Source organism: Aythya fuligula, chromosome Z, assembly GCF_009819795.1.
Source record: "Aythya fuligula isolate bAytFul2 chromosome Z, bAytFul2.pri, whole genome shotgun sequence".
NCBI classification, from domain to species: Eukaryota; Metazoa; Chordata; class Aves; order Anseriformes; family Anatidae; genus Aythya; species Aythya fuligula.
Window position 1 is genome coordinate 84,551,566 of NC_045593.1, and position 20,482 is coordinate 84,572,047.

The 20,482-nt window shown below is 48.2% G+C and overlaps 1 pseudogene; it reads right to left on the bottom strand.

Moving 5' to 3' along the window:
• Positions 1-723: 723 nt before the first annotated feature.
• The window catches only part of LOC116500988, a 31,624-nt pseudogene continuing 11,865 nt past the window's right edge, over positions 724-20,482 (bottom strand).

Here is a 20,482-nt window from a genome sequence, read left to right on the forward strand (position 1 = left end):
AATTAATATATACTAATATAATATATAATAATTATATATATATATATATATGTATAATATATATTATATATAATATACATATAATAATAATATATATAATATGTATTATATATAATACATAATGTATGTAATATATAATATAATAATATAATATTTATAATATAAAAATAATAAATATTAATATATAATATATATAATGTATTATATATTATATATTTATATATATATTAATAATATTATATATTTATATATATTCTATATATATAGGTCCTGAATAATATTGTGTCCGTATTCAGATACATTTTAATATTAATTCTTAAAATCTAAGACAAAGACTGAAGCATTTTATGGGGTAAAATAAAGGTTAGCGAGATTACATTGTTCTCAAACCACTGCAGAGAACAGGAACCCCTAGGATGCAACACCTGTTGCATTCCTTTATAACTGTGTATCAACACTACCAGCAATCATTTACTCTCAGAAAAGAACTGACACAATCTTTAGGTCAATATTCCATGAACAGCAACTTCCTAGATATTCTGTTCTCCTTTTACTTTCCTTTTTAAAGGTCATCAAGCAACAGCACAACATTGAATGTATCCACCTACAAGGGGCATATTGGACAGCGCAAGGTGCTTTGGTTCCCTCCTAAACTTAACTGAAAATCTGGCTTTGAAAGCTGGTTCATTGAAACACGGGAAGGCTGTTCTTGCAAATGTTGGCTCAAAATGCGTTGCTGCGAGCACTCTAAGGAAAAAAGAGAAAACCTTTAGTCCACATGCCTTCATATGCACAGTGTTCACCACCTTGTGTGAAATCAAGTAATTTCACAGAATCACAGAATTTCTAGGTTGGAAGAGACCTCAAGATCATCGAGCCAACCTCTGACCTAACGCTAACAGTCCCCACTAAACCATATCCCTAAGCTCTACATCTAAACGTCTTTTAAAGACTTCCAGGGATGGTGACTCCACCACTTCCCTGGGCAGCCTGTTCCAGTGTCTAACAACCCTTTCGGTAAGAAGTTCTTCCTAAGATCAACCTAAAACTCCCCTGGCGCAACTTAAGCCCATTCCCCTCGTCCTGTCACCAGGCACGTGGGAGAACAGGCCAACCCCCACCTCGCTACAGCCTCCCTTGAGGTACCTGTAGAGAGCGATAAGGTCGCCCCTGAGGCCTCCTTTTCTCCAGGCTGAACAAGCCCAGCTCCCTCAGCCGCTCCTCATAGGATTTGTTCTCCAGGCCCCTCACCAGCTTCGTCGCCCTTCTCTGGACTCGCTTGAGCACCTCCATGTCCTTCTTGTAGCGAAGGGGCCCAAAACTGAACACAGTACTCGAGGTGCGGCCTCACCAGAGCGAGTACAGGGGGACGATCACCTCCCTAGCCCTGCTGGCCACACTGTTCCTGATACAAGCCAGGATGCCGTTGGCCTTCTTGGCCACCTGAGCACACTGCTGGCTCATATTCAGCCGACTATCCACCATCACTCCCAGGTCCTTCTCTGCCTGGCAGCTCTCCAACCTCTCGTCTCCCAGCCTGTAGCTCTGCAATAAGCGCCCCAGGTGCAGGACCCGGCACTTGGCCTTGTTGAACTTCATGCAGTTGACCTCAGCCCATCGCTGCAGCCTATCCAGATCCTCCTGCAGAGCCTTCCTACCCTCGAGCAGATCAACACGCGCATAGCTTGGTGTCATCTGCAAACTTACTGAGGGTGCACTCGATGCCCTTGTCCACATCATCGATGAAGATATTAAAGAGGACCTGGCCCCAGCACCGAGCCCTGGGGGACGCCACTAGTGATTGGCCTCCAACCTGGACTTGGCTCCATTCACCTCGACTCTTTGGGCCCGGCTATCCAGCCAGTTTCTAACCCAACGAAGTGTGCGCCAGTCCAAGCCAAGAGCAGCCAGTTTCTTGAGGAGAATGCTGTGGGAGACGGTGTCAAAAGCCTTGCTGAAGTCAAGGTAGACCACATCCACAGCCTTTCCCTCGTCCACCCAGCGCGTCACTTTGTCATAGAAGGAGATCAGGTTCGTCAAGCAGGACCTGCCTTTCATAAACCCATGCTGACTGGGCCTGATCGCCTGCTTGCCCTGCAAGTGCTGCGTGAGGACTCTCAGGAGGATCTGCTCCATGAACTTCCCTGGCACTCAGGTCAAACTGACAGGCCTGTAGTTTCCCGGGTCTGCCCTCCGGCCCTTCTTGTAGATGGGCGTCACATTTGCTAGCCGCCAGTCAACTGGGACCTCCCCCAATCGCCAGGACTGCTGATAAATGATGGACAGTGGCTTGGCCAGCTCCTCTGCCAGTTCTCTCAGTACCCTTGGGTGGATCCCATCCGGCCCCATCGACTTGTGCACATCCAAGTGCCGTAGCAGGTCACCAACCAGTTCTTCATGGATGGTGAGGGCCACATCCTGCTCCCCATCCCCTTCCACCAGCTCAGGGTACTGGGTATCCAGAGAACAACCGGTAGTGCCGCTAAAGACTGAGGCAAAGAAGGCATTGAGCACCTCCGCCTTTTCCTCATCTCTTGTAACTAAGTGCCGTGGTTCCGCTCGAGTGGGCAGCCGAGCTCCACCACAGCCGCTCCCTCACTCCCCCTCCTCAAAGAGGAATGGGGAGAAAATATGTGAAAAGGGCTCAAGGGTTGAGACAAGGATGAGAAAATCCCTCAGTAATTATTGTAACGGGCAAAACAGACTCGGCATAAGGAGATAGTAAGATTTATTGCCTATTAACTAACAAGCTAGAGAAGTGAGAAACAAAGGAAAGAAACCAAAAGCACCTTCCCCCCATCCACCCTCTTCCACCTCCTCCCCCCGAGCGGCGCAGGGGAACGGGGGAATGGGGGTTATGGTCAGTCTACAGCGCTTCTTCTCTGCCGGCTCCTTCTCGGTCACTCTCGTCCCTTGTGCTGTGGGGTCCCACCCACGGGATGCAGTCCTTGATGAACTGATCCGGCGTGGGCTTCCCACAGGCAGCAGCTCTTCCAGAACTGCTCCAGATATGGGTCCGTACCACGGGGTCCATCCCTCAGGAGAAAACTGCTCCAACCTGGCTCCCCTACTGGGCAGCAGCTCCTGCCAGGTCACCTGCTCCTGCGTGGGCTCCTCTCCACAGGGCTACAGGTCCGGCCCGGAATCTGCTCCGGCAGGGGTCTTCCACAGGCGGGCAGCCTCCGTCGGTGCAGGGCCACCTGCTCCACCGTGGTCTCCTCCACGGGCTGCAGCGGGGACCCTGCTCCACCGTGGTACTCCATGGGCTGCAGGGGGACATCCTGCTTCACCATGCTCCTCACCACAGCCGCAGGGGACTTCTGCTCCGGCGCCTGGAGCACCTCTCCCCCTCCCTTCTACACTGACCTTGGCACCTGCAAGGCTGTTCTCTCACTCCCGGCTGCTGTGAGGCGCAGCGTTTTTTCCCTGTCTTAAATATGCTCTCACAGAGGCGCAAAACAACATCGCTTACTGGCTCAGCTCTGGAAAACAATGGGCCCTTCCCAAACATGGGGCAGCTTCTAGATCTTTCTCACAGAAACCACCCCTATGGCCCCCGCTACAAAACCTTGCCACGTAAACCCACTACACCAAGTTTCCCCCCGCAGCCAGTAAAGGATGGAGATTCTCCTTAGTCCTCCTTTTTGTGTTGATGTATTTATAGAAACGTTTTTTGTTATCTTTAACGGCAGTAGCCAGATTGAGCTCCAGATGAGCTTTGGCCTTCCTAATTTTGTCCCTGCACGGCCTCGCTACATCCTTATAGTCCTCCCTAGTGGCCTGCCCACTATTCCAAACATTATAAACCCTCTTTCTTCTCCTAAGATCAAGCCACAATTCTCTGTTGAGCCAGGCTGGTCTTCTTCCCTGCCAGCTCGTCTTTGGGCACGTGGGAACAGACCGTTCCTGCGCCATTAAGATTTCCCTCTTGAAGAGCGCCCAGCCTTTCTGGACCCCTCTGCCCTTCAGAACCGCCTCCCAAGGGACTCCACCAACCAGTGTCCTGAGCAGCTCAAAGTCAGCCCTCCGAAAGTCCAATACAGCGGTTTTACTGGTCCCCTTCCTGGCCTCGCCAAGAATAGAGAACTCCACCATTTCGTGGTCACTCTGCCCAAGACAGCTCCCGACAATCACATCCTCCACCAGTCCTTCTCTGTTTGTGAAGAGAAGGTCTAGCGGGGCACCACCCCTGGTAGGCTCACTAAGCAGCTGCGTCAGGAAGCTATCTTCCACGCTCTCCAGAAACTTCCTGGACTGCTTTCTCAGGGCTGTGTTGTGCTTCCAGGATATGTCAGGGAAGTTGAAGTCCCCCACGAGTACAAGAGCTGACGATTTCGCAACTTCTGCAGCTGCCTGTAGAACTCCTCATCAGTCTCCTCATCCTGGTTCGGCGGTCTATAGCAGACCCGACCAGGACGCTAGCCTTGTTGTCCCTGCCGATCCTAACCCAAAGGGACTCGACCTTGTCATTCCCAGCCTCGAGTTCTACAACATCGAAAGGCTCTCTAATATAGAGAGCCACAGCACCACCCCTTCTGTGCTGCCCGTCCCTTCTGAAGAGCTTATAGCCAGGCATTGCAGCACTCCAGTCATGAGACTGGTCCCACCACGTCTCCGTGATGGCAACCAAGTCGTAGCCTGCCTGCTGCACGATGGCTTCCAGCTCCTCCTGTTTGTTACCCATGCTGCGCGCATTGGTGTAGATGCACTTCAGCTGGGCCATTACCTTATCCCCCGGCCTTGCCATTGCTCCCCCTGGCACAGCCCCAACAATCCTTGCTTCAGCCCCATCCCCCTTCCTACCTAGTTTAAAGCCCTCTCAATGAGCCCTGCCAGCTCCTGGCCCAGGATCCTTTTTCCCCTAAAAGATAGCGACCCGTCTGAGGCCATCAGGCCAGGTGCTGAGTAAAGTGCCCCATGATCGAAAAAAAACAAGATTTCTGCGTTGGCACCAGCCCCGGAGCCACGTGTTTAACAGGTGGGCTTTCCGTGTCCTCTTTGTTCCCCTCCCTGCCACCGCAGGGATGGATGAAAACACCACCTGCACTCCCGCTCCATCCACTAACCGACCCAGCCCCCTAAAGTCTCGTTTGATAGCCTTCAGGCTTCTCTCTTCAATGTTGTCACTGCCCGCCTGGACTACCAAAAGAGGATAATAGTCAGAGGGGCGTACCAGGTTGGGAAGCTTCCTGGCAACGGCCCTGACCCTGGCCCCAGGGAGGCAGCACACTTCCCTACGGGTAGGGTCAAGCCGACAAATAGGGCCCTCTGCTCCCCTAAGAATAGAGTCTCCAACAACAATAACCCTCCTGTCTTTCTTGGTGGAGGCAGTCCTGAGGCGTGGAGTCGACCTCCTCGCCCTAGGCATCCTCCTGGGCCCGACCATCCTCCCTCTGCCCGACGGCTACAGGGCAGGGGGTCCACCCCCATTTGGGATGTCTCACCTCGGTACCTCTCCTTGAGGCCCTGCAGGGAGTTACTCCACAAGTCTATCTCTCGCTCACACTCCCTGATGGCCCTCAACCTCTCCACCTCCTCCTTGAGCTCCGCCACCATGCGGACCAGGTCATCCACCTGCTCGCACCTCACGCACGCAGTTTCTCTGCCTCCCGCCGATGGCAGCAACAGGCTCAGACACTCCTCGCATCCGGTGACCTGAACTGCTGCATAAATTTCACATTTATGAGATAATTTAAGTACTTTCAAAATCTTTGGCATGCTAAGAATTACCATTTCTCAATCTGTGGTGGGGAACAGAAGTGGATACATAAAGCTTCTTGACCAACCCCCCTGATAAGGGGTTCTGCAATAAGAGACAACTTGTCAGAGCCCAGCGAGTCCCCAGACTCTTCTGATAAATAGCAGAGATCATCTTGGTTGGACTCTCTCCGCTACACTCACATCTGTCTAGTACATGGAAGCCCAGAAAAGGACCCAGCTCTCCAGCTTCACACAGGGCTTCGCCAGCCATCAGCCTTCCTTGCTGCATGGGCACGTTGCTGGCTTATGTTCAACGTGGTGTCCACCAGGAACCTCAGGTCATTTTCTGCCAGGCTGCTCTCCAGCAGGGTGCCCATAGCATGTCCAGGTGCCTGGGGTTGTTATTCCACAGGTACAGGACTTGCCACAGCTCCACGAGATTCCTGCCAGCCTTAAAGGAGTCCTTGCAAAGGAGTTCAAATGAAAATACGCTCTGTCATCACGGTGGGCTGGTCCGTTCCAAGCGTTTCTAACCACTCCTGTGGCACAGAAGTAAGTTCCTGGGTCCATGTGTACCACGGCTGAAGGACAAAACCACCCAAGGAATGCTGGAAACTCTAGGATGACCAAGGCAGATGACCAGAGCAGAACAACTACCAAAAGAGTTTCTCACCCTGCAGAAAGAGCAGATCTCTAGTAAGGACAACAGGCTCAGATATCTCTGCAATAAGAACTGACAATGGAAAAGAAGGTCCTCGGTGGTGGTGCTGGTAACCTCTCCGCAGGAGCATCACCAACATCAGGATGAAGGTACAATTTGAGATCTCAGATACAGACCTGCTAGCCTGGTAGCCCGATCTTTTTCTTCTCACAGAATCACAGAATTGAAGGGGTTGGAAGGGACCTGAAGAGGTCATCGGGTCCAAGCCCCCTGCCAAAGCAGGTTCCTCAGAGCAGGCTGCCCAGGGAGGCATCCAGATGGGCCTTGAATATCTCCAGAGAAGGAGACTCCACAACCTCCCTGGGCAGCCTGTCCCAGTGCTCCATCACCCGCACCATGAAGAAGTTCTTTCACGTGTTGGTGCGGAACTGCCTGGGCTCTGTCTTGTGGCCCTTGTCCTGTCCCTGCTAACCACTGAAGAGAGGTTGGACAAATCCCACTGTTTCCCACACTGAAGATATTTGTAAACATTGGTAAGAGCTCATCTCAGTCTTCTCCAGGCTGAACAGACCCAGGTCTCTCAGCCTTTCCTCATAGGGAAGATGCTCCAGGCCCTTTATCATCTTCCTTGCCCTCCGCCGGACTCTTCCCAGGAGATCCCTGTCTTTTTTGTACCGGGGAGCCCAGAACTGGACACAGTACTCCAGGTGAGGCCTGACCAGGGCTGAGTAGAGAGGGAGGATCACCTCCCCTGCCCTGCTGGCCACTCTCCTTTTAATGCACGTCATGATCCCATGGGCCCTCTTGGCCACGAGGGCACACTGCTGGCTCATGGTCAACCTGTCGTCCACCAGGACCCCCAGGTCCTTCTCCTCAGAGCTCCTCTCCAGCAGGTCATCCCCCAGCCTGTACTGATACATGTGATTGTTCCTTCCCAGGTGCAGGACTCTACACTTGCTCTTGTTAAACCTCGTTAGGAATGTTTTAACAATTTGTGTCCATAAAGAACAGTCCTGTCTGCCTCTGGGCCCTGCACTGGCAATTTAATTCTTGAACCACAGATGCAGTGTGTCCCAGTCTCCCCCTCATTCTAGTCAATTTATCAAGTCTTCAGAAAATACTCCTCAAATTTATGAACCTGTTTGCCTTTGTTATTCCAGACTTCTATTTCTAACAGTTACAGCCTTTTTTTTGTCTTCTTCGAGATTAACTTAACACTGCTATAGGTGTGACTGTCCCCGTGAATGGCTGGTGAGGAATGTTTTAATTACTGGTGAAGTGTCAGTAAGAAAGCTGTTTGTGTTTGTATGAAGTCTTTGATGCCTGGGGGTTTCAGAACAACTGATAACAACTAGTGACTGTTATGGGATACTATGCAGGCCTCTGATATCTGGCCAGGTGGCCAAGAGATTAAGAAGAAGAAAAAAAAGAAGCTGAAGGACGGCTAGGAGACAAGACCTGCAGGGGATGCTGTATAAACTTGACACAGTGCCAAGGAGTACAAAGGGGAAGGACAAGAAAAAGTCTTGGAGAGGAAGACTACGAGCCTTCAGCATGAAAGACCCCTAGAGACCCCCAGAGGGACCACCAGAGACTGATGCGCATGCTCCAGTAGGAGGGACTGGACCCCGGAAGCTAATTATAATAACCTGTTTTTTTCAGAAGTAGTAATGAATATGTATTAGTCTAGGAGCATAAAAATCAGCTGCTTGATGTAACTGGTGTGCGTCCTGGTGGAGCGGAGACTCCCGGTGCACCCAGCGCTGTTTGCTTACCTCTATTCTTTTAATAAATCCTATTTTTTTATTTAATCCTATTTTGAAGACTGAGCCATTTCGAACAATCTCATTTGGTTTCTTCCTGCCCAGCTCTCCAGCCTGTCCAGATCTCGTTGTACTCAAAATTCTCATTTGTACTTTCTGTAGTGCTAGTGTTATCCTTGTGCCATTTGGTTGGAAAGGTGAATTTGAGAATTTTGTTGATATTATGTTGATATTTTGTTGACTCTATGTTCGGAATATACCCCTGGCCATTCTTGGGTAGCTTCTTAGCACACTAATCAGTACAACTGCCAGCAAGTGCAAACAGTTGTGAGAGTGGGTAACAAATACGAGTACTGCTGGCATATGTCTGTCTATGAGGAAGCCCATTCCTTCTTGTACTTGCTGCTCGTCACTGCTCCCACTCAATATCTCCCTATCGAATTAATGTGATTCCAGCGGGTAACCTTACTTCTTCTAATGTCTTAGCCAATTCAGCATGTGTTGGTGCAGGTCTGTGCTTAAACCTCTGGGGTAAATGAGCAAAAAAATGCTCTATTACTTCCAAAGTAAAAGCAAATTTGTCTTGTCCCTGCCATGGTAATGTGACCAAAAGATATCTCGAACACCAACGACAGCCATCCTTGAAATCCTGCTGTATTAAGCAGATTAGGTATGTCAGACAGACTGGGTGCTGTGACAGTCAATGGTTTAGTAGCTGCATTCAACTTTCTGTAGTTTACTGTAAGCCATCATGTCCTTAACACTTGTAACTGGCCGTACTGGAGAATTAAAAGGGGAATGGATTTTTTTAACAGTTTCCCTCTCCACCAAATATTTTGTTAATTCACCTTTCACTGTCATCGCTAATACTGGGGACAATCCCTTATTATACCCACACCAGAGGCTCAAACAGGTGCAGGAATCACCTCATCACCTACTTTTTTAAATCATTACCCTCATGGTCAACTCAGGGCCAGGAAGGTTTGACAGACCACCATTGTTCCTGTATGTGCTGGATTGGTTGTGATAGATTTAATTTTGTCCATAGTAGCTCATGTAAGTGCTATGTTTAGATTTTTAATGGAAGTAGTGCTGATAACAGACCAATGTTTTAGTTGTTTCTGCGTAGTGCATACACGGAGTCGAGTTCTTTCCTCTTCCCAGGCTGCCTGCTAGCAAGTTGACTGGGAGTACAACAAGAAAAATTTTTTTAATCAACATTTGGTGTGATTTTCAGTATCACAACTGCTATGAGGACTGCAAGAAAAATGCTTGCCAGGTTTGCAGCATAATACCATTAGCCTGAATAAGTTATAAGGCAATAGAAGTCCCCTAGTAAAGAACGGTGTAAATGCCAAAACTTAATTGGACAAGCTGTTTCCTCCTGTGAGCAGATTATTCAGATTATTTCCTGTATTTCCTGTAACTGAAAAACAAACAAACAAACAAACAAAACAAGCAAACAAACAACAATGTTTACTCCAAAATTTATCCATTTTAAGTAGAACACATACTTTAAAAGTCTGTTTCTGCTACAGTTATGTGAAAGATTTGATCCCAAGTCTTCATTCTATACAGTAGAATAAAAAAAAAATAAATTTCAAAGGACAATTTTCAGCTTCACATTAAGGCCGGAGTCCACCTCATCTTGTAAGTCTCTTCTACCAGGTTAGAATATCACCACTAACACATTGGTACAATTCCTCTACAGCTAGTCAGCTCAGCTTTTGTCATTTATATTCCAATGGGACAGGAACTGATTCACTTCTTTCAAAGTTTGTGAAAAGTAATTCCCCCACGCTTATTTTATAGCCTGGCTGAGCGATGCACTGAAAGTTTTCCCTCCGCTATCAGAACATTTCAAAGCACGGAGTTCAGCCAGTGCATGAAATCTGTTGTTCATCCAGACATCTTTAGGGCGAGTCTATTTTGCCTTTCAGAAATTCATAAGGATATCAGCATGGTAGAAAATATCAATAAAGTTTAGGAAACACAATGAAAGGAGGAAAAAGAAAAGGCAAATTTGAGCTTCAGAGCTGTACTGACAGATCTGAAATTCTGTGGGGATTCCGTAGGTTGGAAAAGCACAGCAAAACTCACGCCTGAGAATAAGGGACCATGAGGCTGCCAATACGCTAAGGTTACTTACTGTATCAGCATGCTTAATTACAACAAAGTAACAACATGTATTTCTTACCTCTGATATTAATTCCGATATACTCTCCCTGCTCTGGTTGTGAAACACGGAAAGCTCTGTCACGCGGTCCTCGTCCAGGTGTCCCTGCTGCAAGAACACGCACTACATTAGAGCATGAGGCTTTCAGGTTGTCTCACCGAGACACATCTGACCATGACACTGTTGTGATATGCCGCAGGCGGAGTCCCTAATTATCCAAGATTTCACGTTTTGTATTTTAGTTAGCATCATGGCTAAATGTTGCCGTGAGGAAACGGAGAAAGTCACACAACTTCAGCAACTTCAGCATCTCGGCCCTCCTTGGTGAGAGGTTCTGAACTCACATAGGAAAGGCTGAGTGCAGATGAGATTTTTCACTTGAGTGGAAGCTACACTTTTATCTCTTCTTAAATATGCAAAGCTACATCAGGCATGCACGTCTTTGCCAGAGCCGCTTAAAACTGACGGTGCGTGTGCAACAAGCTGTTCTTTACCTAGACAAACAGCGGCAGCCAGTGGCCAGCAGGAGGCATTGGCAAACAATTGAGAGACGGTCAGGACAAACGCTTTCAAAGAGGTCAAATTGTTAGCCGAACAAGCAATTCTCTGAGACACAGAAATGAGATAAACCATAAGCACGTCCAACATGCTTGTATGAAAACTTGTGTTTTGCTCCATCATGGGTTCCTTTCCACGGAGGAAGAATTTCAATCTTGTCTTCAAAAACCCATTAGGGAGATCCTTAGAAATGCATTGTAGGCAATTTCACAATGCTCAGGGGTTGGGGCCCTTGCTCAGTGAGGAGGGGCTGAGGCAAAGATGTGTGGTCAGACTGCAGAGGAGCCTCAGGGCAGCCTTCTCGTAACTACAAGGAGGGCAGCAAGACAAAGCCAAGCTATCTCAGCAGGGCATGGTGCGATGATGACAAACAGCAGGCATGGTGGTACAAATCACCAAAGGGAGATGGCAATTCTTTGGGTGTTATATAAGGGTGTTCTGGTGTCGCACAGACCTTGCTGATGCTGTTTTAAAATAATTAAAAAAGCGAGGTAGGAATTAAAATTAGTTCACTTATTGCGAACCCAGAAGAGTGGCTATTATTAAATTGGGAGAGGAAAATACAGCACAAAGAGGCTGGAGATGAGAATGGTTGAATTAAAGGGCAGGGGAATGGGGAGAAAAAGAAACAAAAGAAACAATAAGGCCGCGGGGAAGCGCAGAGAGAAGGAAAAGGAAATATTCTCTACTTCCCATCAACGAGCGATGTTCAGCCATGTCCTGGGAAGCAGGGCATCAAAACACGTAGTGGTTGTTGAGGAGGAACAGCCCCCTGCCCCACGGGAGCCCCCCTGTTTATTGCTGAGTGTGGCATCAGGTGCTCTGGAATGTCCCTTTGGTTGGTTTAGGTCAGCTGGCCTATCGATGTCCCCTCCCCATCACTTGCCCACCCCCATTGATTTCTTTTGATGAAGTGGCCAACCATCTGGTTGCCCAAGGGAAGCCAGCTGATGGCACCTGTTTGGCTTTCAGCACAGCTTCAAGACTGTTTCTCACTGTCTCCTTCTGGACAAATTGGGCAGCACACAGCTAGAGCAATGCATAATGCGATGGGTGAACAAGGGGCTGACGGGTCGCGCTCCAAGGGTTCTTGTAAATGGGGTTGCATCAGGCTGGTGGCCAGTCATAGGGGCTTGTGCAGGCCTCCATTTTAGGGCCTGTTCTCTTCAGCGTTGTCCCGACTGACTCGCATGTAGGACTTGAGGGCATATGGAGTCCGTTTAGGCATGATGCTAAACAGGAAGGAGTGGCTGACTCCATCGAGGGGAGGAAGGCTTTGCAGAGAGACCTTGACAAAGCAGAGAGCTGGGCAATCCCCAAGCATATGAGGTTTAGCAAGAGCGAGTGAGGGATTCCACGCCTGGCAAGGGGCAACCCTGGCTGTATGGACAGTCGGGGGGACGAGAGGCTGGAGCGCAGCCCTGCAGAGAGGGATCTGGGCGTTTTGGTCGATGGCAAGTTGAACGGGATTCAAGCAGGGGCCCTGGCAGCCAGGAGGGGCAACAGCATCCTGGGCTGCCTCCAGCACGGCATCGCCAGCTGGGCGGGGGCAGGGATTGCTGTGCTCTGCTCTGCGCTCTTTCAGCAGCGCCTCGAGTCCTGTCCTGGGTGCACTTTTGGGCAGCACACTAACAGAAGGACATCAGGTTATTGGAGAGTGTCCAAAGGAGGGCTTCGAAGTGGTGAAGGATCGGGAGAGTAAGATGGATGAGGAGCACATGAGGTCCGCGTGTTTGCTCAGCCTGCACGAGACTGAGGGGAGGCCTCATGGCGGCCAGCAGCTTCCTCACCAGGGCAGCAGAGGGGCTGGCGCTGAGCTCTGCTCTCTGGGGCCACTGACAAAACTCGAGGGAATGGCAAGGAGATGGGACAGTGGAGGGTCTGGCTGCAGGTGAGGAGAAGATTGTACACCAACACGGGGCTTGGCCACTGAAACAGGCCTCCCAGTGAAGTGGTCATGGCAGCCAAGCTGCCGGGGTTCACCAAATGTCTGGCAAGTGCTTTCAGACACGTGCTTTGGTTTTTGGGGGTCACCCAGAGCGCTGGGCTCTGAGGTCACCCAGCGATGGGCTGTGAGGTCAGCCAGCAATGGGCTGTGACCTCACGGCCCTCGCTGCTTATACTGGGGCGCCGGCAGAGCCTGGCCCAGCCTGGCTCGTGCCTGGACTCCCGCTGAGCGTGTGTGCGAGGCTTGGAGTGCCGAGCAAGGATCTCTTGGGAGATTTGTTGGAGCTGTGCTGTGGGGCCGTCGGCAACTGCTCTCGGTGCCCGTCCCCGCAGCCAGTGCCTGCGTTTCCCCGGCCCTGCCTGGCTCAGGCAGCCGGGGCTGTGGAGGGAGTGCTCGCAGCAGTGCAGGTGAGCTGTGCGGGGACACGTGCCCCGGGGCTCGGCTTGGGGTTTTGTCCTGCTGAGGGGCCGGGGCACTGCCGCTGCCTGCCCTGGCTCAGCCACTGACCCTGACCTCTCTCCTTCTTGCAGCGCACATCAGCTGTCGCAGCGGTGCCAGCCAGGGGAAGCAGCTCCCCATCTGCAGCTCTCCCCAGCCCGCTGCAGCGAGCCGACACCATGGCAAGTGAGGCCCAGGACATCACTTGCCCTGTGTGCCAGGGGGTCCCCAAGGAGCCCAGCTACGTCCTCCCCTGTGTGCACCACTTCTGCTTCGGGTGCATCATGCGCTGGGCCAAGAGAAGCAGCACCTGCCCCCTCTGCAGGCAGCACATCACCTCCATCCGCTACTCCATCTGGGCGGAAGACGACTTCCTGGAGGTGCAGCTGGCCCCCGATGCAGAGGCGCAAGACGACAGCCCCCAGGACGAGCAGGGGGCTGCAGAGCCCATGCCCCAGCCTGCCGTGAGAGGCCTCCCGCCCGAGGAATGGGCAGCCCTCTTCAGGGAACACCTAGAAGTCCTCGGTCCGCTGCGCTCCTGGGTGCGCCAGCAAGCCAGGGAGCTGTTCGACGCTGCCTGGTGGGACCAGGACATGCTGGAGGCCAACATCGTCGCTTGGCTGTGCCGCTGTGGGCTCGATGAGCACGCCTTGGTGCAGGAGCTGCAGCCGTTGCTGCAGGGCCACACGGTGAGCTTTGTGCAGCGGCTCATCTCCATCATGGAGGAGACGTGCAGCGAGGAGTTCCTCGAGGAGCTGGGCTTCCTGGAACCGCGTCCTGCCAGCCAGCTCTACGTGTACAACGGCCCTGAAGTGGACCTCGAGGGCTCCCAAGACACCTGGGAGCCCGAAGACAGCCCGGAGGCCACCTCCAGCCCTGCTGCCTCCCCCCGGGACACTCCTGTCACCAGCCTGCTCTCCTCCAGCAGCGCGGAGGATTCGGACATCGAGGAGCTGCCCAGCACCTCCAGTGCCGCCCTGCCTGGGGGTCCTGGCCACCCGCGCGCTGCACCCATGCCTGAGGAGCAGGAGGAGCTCTTCTCAGAGCCTGAAGAGGAGGAAGCAGAACAGGCTGCGGTGCCGGGCACAAGCCACGGGCCCTCTCCTCCTGGCCAGGGCAGGGACAGCTCACCTGGGGGGCCGCGGCGCCCCCCGAAGAGGAGAGCCGACAGCGACCCGGACTCTCCCCAGCCCTGCAAGAGGCCCCCGCGCCTTTAGCAGGGCAAATGTGGTTGTCATCCAAATAAAGAGTTGTGACCCTGCCACAGACAGTGTCTTGGTCTTCTTCATAGAATCGCGGAATCCTACAGTCATAGAAATGTCGAGTGGCTCAGGTTGGAAGGGGCCTCAAAGACCACCTAGTTCCACTCCCCCTGCCATGGCCAGGGGTGCCACCCACTGGATCTGGTTGCCCAGCCTGGTGATGGGCAATGCCTGCCCACTCGCTCAGCACCCACAGATCCATCTCCTCAGGCCCCCTGGCCTTGCGCATCACCATGTTCCTCCTTCCCCACCCTCCCCCAGACCCCGCAGGGTGCAGAGCAGCAGCGCCGACCCTCCCAACATGGCCGCCCCGCTGCGCCTCCCTCCCTCCCTCCCTCCCTCCCTCCCTCCCTCCTTCCCTCCCTCCCTCCCGTTGGGCGCCGTGCTTAAATGTCCGTGTTTGCACTTTTAGGTGGGTTTGCAAAGGTAAAGCTTGGACGACATCTTCTTACCGGTGAAAAAGTTGCAATAAAAATCACGGACAAGCTTGGATACGTAAGAAGAGGAGGAAGATGGAGTGCATAGACAATGAATTTAGTAGTTAAGAACTTCATAAAAACTGCTGTAAATTTGTAACCTCAGCATAGTTAAGTTTAGATTGGAACATGCGATATCAATGACAACTCTGGCTGTTCTTTTTCGGGACACTTTTACATAGTTAGTGACATCTCTTTAAATAGTGCTGTTTTCCGGTCAGCCCTAGGCACAGAGGTAGGATTTCTGTCTGTACACAAACCGATGCCACAGCACAGTATAGTAACATGAGAGGACTCAGATAAATACCAAACTCTTAAATACTGATGAGTAAAAAACTAGATGCTTACTGCATTTGAAGATGACTGTTGGTTCCTTCTGCAAAAGCCATCACCTTGTTGTTCACTTTTATCAGTACCTGCTGTGGGACAAATCTGTAGAAGAAAGTTTTGGTCATCTGGTTTTGATATCATTACCATAAGTATTGGTCACAGGCCTCATTAATATACTACAAAAACACACTATTCACAAAAAGCTATGAAATTTGGGGGGAAAAAAAAAGTAAAAAAAAAAAAAAAAAAAAAAAAAAAAAAAAGAGAATAAGAAATACTTGCATTTGTCATACTGTTCCACAAATCTTCACTTTTTGCGTTTTGATAGCTCTACTTCTGCAGGTACTGCACAAGTCCAGCTTTAAAAACATCATCAGTCAGGTAGTCCTTCAACATATTTAATATATAGGATCCCTGAAAAAAAGTGTGACAAAATGTTTACAAAACCACTCCCTAGATAGCAAGATGCTTCTTTCAGAAAATTTTCAGCAGGCTAACCTAAACAGCAGTTCAATTTTGTATGTTGTCTGATGAGAAATAATTGGGTTTTATATATATTTAAACGGTAATTTGGCTTTCCTTATTTCCTTAAATATATTTTGGATTGAGTAAAGTATGTTATTATTTTTTCAATTACTATATAGAGCAGGCTCCAATGAAAAATGCTGGTTGGTTTAAGCACCTAAAATAATGTTTTAATGTTTCAATTGATACACAATAGATAAGAAGGGGCAAAAACCTCCTCTTTTTATAGATGGAACAGGAAACCACAATTTGAACTACATGCAGGAGTTTTGGACTACGATTGAGATAGAATATAAAGATCAAAACAACATTAAAAAGTATATTAACACCACGGTTCAGGGATGTTTTGTATAAAGGACTGACTGAAATCAGTACAATGCAGACGTATAGTACAATCAGTACAACTGAGAATGAAATCAGTTACAGATTTTACCTTCACATAAGAAACATCATCAAACATTTCTAAAATTTGAGCTGGATCTTCCACAGGAGTAGACACAGGATGTGATGAATTTAATGCATCCACTTCCATGGCATCAAACCAGTTTGATAAGAAATAATCTTCCTAATAGGAGACAAAAATGATTATTACTACCAAATTTTGCTTAGTGACTACTGAATTCCTATTAGTTCATATTTCAGTCCATTCTACATGATGTTGAAATCCCACAAGGAAAGCCAAACATATCTTTGGTTTCATTACACAGCTGGACAGGACAGGACAGGACAGGACAGGACAGGAAAGGAAAGGAAAGGAAAGGAAAGGAAAGGAAAGGAAAGGAAAGGAAGGAAAGGAAAGGAAAGGAAAGGAAAGGAAAGGAAAGGAAAGGAAAGGAAAGGAAAGGAAAGGAAAGGAAAGGAAAGGAAAGGAAAAGGAAAGGAAAGGAAAGGAAAGGAAAGGAAAGGAAAGGAGAGGAAAGGAAAGGAGAGGAAAGGAGAGGAGAGGAAAGGAGAGGAAAGGAGAGGAAAGGAGAGGAAAGGAGAGGAAAGGAGAGGAGAGGAAAGGAGAGGAAAGGAAAGGAAAGGAAAGGAAAGGAAAGGAAAGGAAAGGAAAGGAAAGGAAAGGAAAGGAAAGGAAAGGAAAGGAAAGGAAAGGAAAGGAAAGGAAAGGAAAGGAAAGGAAAGGAAAGGAAAGGAAAGGAAAGGAAAGGAAAGGAAAGGAAAGGAAAGGAAAGGAAAGGAAAGGAAAGGAAAGGAAAGGAAAGGAAAGGAAAGGAGAGGAAAGGAAAGGAGAGGAAAGGAAAGGAGAGGAAAGGAAAGGAGAGGAAAGGAAAGGAGAGGAAAGGAAAGGAAAGGAGAGGAAAGGAAAGGAGAGGAAAGGAAAGGAAAGGAAAGGAAAGGAAAGGAAAGGAAGGAAAGGAAAGGAAAGGAAAGGAAAGGAAAGGAAAGGAAAGGAAAGGAAAGGAAAGGAAAGGAAAGGAAAGGAAAGGAAAGGAAAGGAAAGGAAAGGAAAGGAAAGGAAAGGAAAGGAAAGGAAAGGAAAGGAAAGGAAAGGAAAGGAAAGGAAAGGAAAGGAAAGGAAAGGAAAGGAAAGGAAAGGAAAGGAAAGGAAAGGAAAGGAAAGGAAAGGAAAGGAATATAGAGAGGCAAACTGCCTCTACCCTTCTAAACCAACTTTAATACTCCAGCTAGTGAGACTTAAAAATAACTCCAAAAAGACATGCACACGTTCCAAAAGTTTGATGACAAAATGAATGGTTAGTAACCACAAAACAAACCAAAGGGGGAAAAAAAAAAAAAAAGCAAATGATGAATTCCTTCATTATTATATTGCTTCATTATTATTCCTCTGCAGTTTTATGGCAAGTTTCTGCATAGATCTTCCCAGTGCACTGTTCGTTTCACTACTTTGAACTAGGCATACTTGCAAAGTTTCATATATTGAACCTGTGCTAAAGCTAGCGGGAGGATTTGGGGGTCTTCGTTAGGATTTAAGTCTGACTGTACATGAGGGAAAAAAATTAATTTCATAGAGTCATAGAATACCCCAAGTTGGAAGGGACCCATAAGGATCATCAAGTCCAACTCCTGGCACAGCACAGGTCTTCCCAAAAAGTCAGACCACATGACTAAGAGCACAGTCCAATCGCTTCTTCAACTCCGACAGGCTTGGTGCTGTGACTACTTCCCTGGGAAGCCTGTTCAGGTGTGCGACTACCCTCTCGGTGAAGAACCTCTTCCTGTTGTCGAGCCTGAACCTCTCCTGCCACAGCTTGACACCATTTCTGCAGGTCCTATCACTGGTGATTACAGAGAATAGGTCGGTGCCTGCCTCTGCACTCCCCCTCGTGAGGAAGCTGTAGACCGCGATGAGGTCCCCCCTCAGCCTCCTCTTCTCCAGGCTGAACAGGCCCAGTGCCCTCAGCCTCTCCTCATACGTCTTCCCCTCTAGGCCCTTCGCCATCTTTGTAGCCCTCCTCTGGACACTCTCCAACAGTTTTGCATCCTTTTTGCACTGCGGTGCCCAGAACTGCACACAGTGCTCGAGGTGAGGCCACACCAGCGCAGAGTAGAGCGGGACAATCACCTCCCTTGACTAACTAGCAATGCCTTTATACTTTCCGAAGTCTAAATAGCTTTTGAAAAGAGAATATACTTTGATTGCAATCATTAACTTCCATCACCAGTTTTTGAAGTAATTAGATACAATAAAATCAATATTCTTACCCTTCGAGTTAAGATCAGACAGTTCTTTCAAAGGGAAAGCAAAAACTATTTCACAGCACAAACATGCTTGGCCTACACCCTTACAAATTAGTGGACTTAGAATGCAAATATAAAATAAAAATACAGTAAATGCTGCTTACAACTTTCAGTTCTGGATGGGTAATGTTGACCGACACAAACTCCATGAATTTTGCAAACCCTTCATTTAACCACAGGTCATTCCACCACTCCATGGTAACTAGGTTGCCAAACCACTGAAACAACAGCAACAACAATTTTAATTTAATTACACGGTTTTTCACAAAAGCTGCTACTGACTGATATGAAATTGAATTTATAGCATGTCACTGACATTTAAGGCACATTTTTGTAGTAATGCAGCTTACTCTGGCCTCTTTCTATTTCATTTCTTATTTTAATGGTAATACTCCACAGCATGGGTTTCCATTACAATTCCATGAAACTTTATACATAAACCAGGTTTGATAGGAGAGCCACGCATAAACCTGTAACGATTCTTAACTTTTTTACCTATATTCATGGCTTGCAAATAATTTCAAGGGTTAGCAATGGTGCAAAGTCCCCAGAGCACTACAGCTACTGAACTATACAGATTTTGGTTACAGCCCTGCATGTCTATGAAGCCCAACGAGACTTTATTGGGAACAGTCGCGTGATTCACGGATGAACACCCTCAAACTGAAACAGCTCTTTTCAGTCTATATTCTCAAATATCTCTCCATCCACACAGCTGTGACCACTTTGTGGGTCCCTTCTGATCCTTTATTGTTGCTCCTAAATCTCACCTGATGAGCCAGTTCGTGGACTATTATCATAGTAATCCAAAGTCTAGAAGATGCTGAGGATTTATCAGGGTCATACAACAATGCGGATTCCCGATATGTGGTCAATCCCCAGTTTTCCATAGCACCAGACTGGAAATCAGGAATAGCTGCTAAATCTGGTGGAGGGGGGAGGAAGGAGGAGGGGAGGAGGGAAGCATTAATAAACTGCTAGGATTGTTTGACCCAGTAAAGAACCCAGTCACCTGCTCATCCCACTTCACAACAGCTCCCACATCACACCTTCTTTAAGGCTTCTCCTAAATGTAACAGCAAAAACATACCTTTAAAAAGTTCTCTGTAGAAGGATTTTCCGTTCTCAGTGAAGCTTTTCAACATACTCTTAAGTTACACGAAGCAGACAGTTTAAAAACATGGGAGCCAAAATTGTCCCAGTCTTACCTAACTCATTGATTTTATGCAATTTTACTCTCTATTCTTAATGCTATTCTTGAATACATTAAATTAGGTAACACTTACCTTGTTTAGGTAAGGGATATGAAATGCTGAAGTAATCCTCATAAAAGTCTAAAAGTTTTACTGCCGCATCCAGGGCATAATCAGCTTGGTGGATCTTCTCTGGTACCGTGTATACAGAAATCTACAGTAAACAAGCAGGCAGTATTTAAATGCCAGCATCAAAAGTTTACAGAATTTGTTCTTTAACATAGGTGCGTGAGTGGTCATGAAAAGTGAAAGTAGAGCACATACCTAACAGCTTTCGTACAAAAGTTACTTTTAAAAAATCCAGATACAGATATGTTCAAAATTAGAAATGAGAATTTTACTTTATCCTCCAGAACCACCATGCCTGTAAAAGGACATCTATACCTTCCATCCCCTACCAAGCCAGAGCTGTGTAACTACCACTGTTCTGTTTTATTCCTGATTCTCCAATAAAACTATATTTAATTTCCTTTTAATCAAACAGTCTTACTTGAAACAACATTACCAATGCACGTAAGTATATAAAAAGAAAGCATATTACCAAAAACTTTTGGAATTAGTAAAATTAGTCTTAATGCAAACTAATAATCCAATTACAAAGCCAACGTTTTTCTCTCCTCTCGTTCATGTCAAACTTCACAATGTATAAATCCAACAATTTAGCTTGAAAGTACACTATATGTTTCCAT